At 45.2% G+C, this 1448-nt stretch overlaps 1 protein-coding gene across 1 annotated transcript in view; it reads right to left on the minus strand.

Annotated features, from left to right (window-relative positions):
• TMEM221 (transmembrane protein 221) overlaps positions 1 to 1448 on the minus strand; it is a 21735-nt gene that overhangs the window by 16672 nt on the left and 3615 nt on the right. The gene's annotated exons all lie outside the window — the stretch shown is intronic.

Below are 1448 nucleotides of genomic sequence, written 5' to 3' on the forward strand. Positions count from 1 at the left end.
ATCAGCAAAGATGGAATGTTTGAGAAGGATTATTGTCTATTTGTTCCCCTTTCCCAAAAGCTAAAGTGTGTGAAGAAGTTTATTGCTTTATTGTTTCTTTATCCAAAATGTTAAACCAGATTAAGTGTATATCCGAACGTAATTTACCCTATACAGTGTGCCCGCTCTTCACAATAGGCTAGAGGTCTTGAAAAGCTATTCTCTCTGTCCTCCAGACTGCTGGCTTTCTGTTAGTAAAGCTTAGATTGGATCTCTTCCCGACTCTGTGATTGACTACAGTGACAGGTGGCAAGCCCTCGTTTTGATTTGGCAACACATGCACTAATTGAAGTCCCCAGGTCTCGATGTCCCAGTTGAGGAGGTTGGGCATTGGGTGATGACCAGATGTTGATAGGAAATGCGTCCTATGATTCACGCATCTGTTTCTAAAAGTTTGGCTTTGAAATCAGCCGATGATCTGGTATCCGGCACAGAGAATGTAAGCATTGGACTGGCTGTTATCACACAGGGTCCAAAGTTCCCACTTCACAGATGAACCTACTGAGATTCCCAGAGGGTAACTGGCCGAAAGGGAACTGGAAACCTGTTGTCGACTGAGTCATATCCTTAATCCTCAATTCCCGGCGGGGTGAACGTGAAAGTAGGCTTTGGTGCAGAACCTGGGCCTCTCAGACCCAGGATCGCTTCCTCCACCGCAGCCCGGGCCTGTGGTTTCTATGGAGATGCGGCCTTCTGGTTTATCCTTGAAAGAGACTGGGCGGGGCGTGGTTTAAATATTCATTGCATGTTGGTTCCGCTTCCGAGGCAACGACTCTCCGTTCCTCCTCCAGGAGGCGACAGAGGCAAAGCGAAGCGGTTCGTTTGCCGAGGCTTCTCTTTTGAATTTGCAAAATGCTGCTTGGCTTACTCCCATTTCCAGGTGAGAGAAATGAGTCCACTGTTCCTTGGTCATACAACTGCGAAGTGATTCTAGACCAGAGCTCTTAATTTCTATACTTTGTTTTCTCCCTTTCTCCAGCCCCCACAGAAAACTTGAGATCCTCCTGGCTGGACAGGTTGACCAGGACACTTGGGACAGGGACCTGGGAGCCTAGATTGACTCCTACCTTGGACACCGTAGGTCTTCCCTGGCAGTCAGGTGCCCCAGATTCCAATAGGGCCAGATATTGAAATACAATCCATGTTAAATATAAATGTAATGTCAAAATAATTTTGGAAAAGGTTTTGTAATTTTGCACATGAAATATGTGACTGGTAAGCATTGCCAACACTCAGGGAATATATTTGAGAATTCTTGGGAAGTGAGAAAACTGTAAACAGCAGTAATGTCACTATGGAAGTATAGTGGTGTGGACCAAACCAGGTGACCCTGACGGGAATGATATGCCAAAACATCTATAGAATTCTTGTGCAGTGTTTCAGCAGAAATTTATAGGCTTTAATTTTTT

Source organism: Chrysochloris asiatica, unplaced genomic scaffold (genome assembly GCF_000296735.1).
Source record: "Chrysochloris asiatica unplaced genomic scaffold, ChrAsi1.0 scaffold00374, whole genome shotgun sequence".
Taxonomy (NCBI): Eukaryota; Metazoa; Chordata; class Mammalia; order Afrosoricida; family Chrysochloridae; genus Chrysochloris; species Chrysochloris asiatica.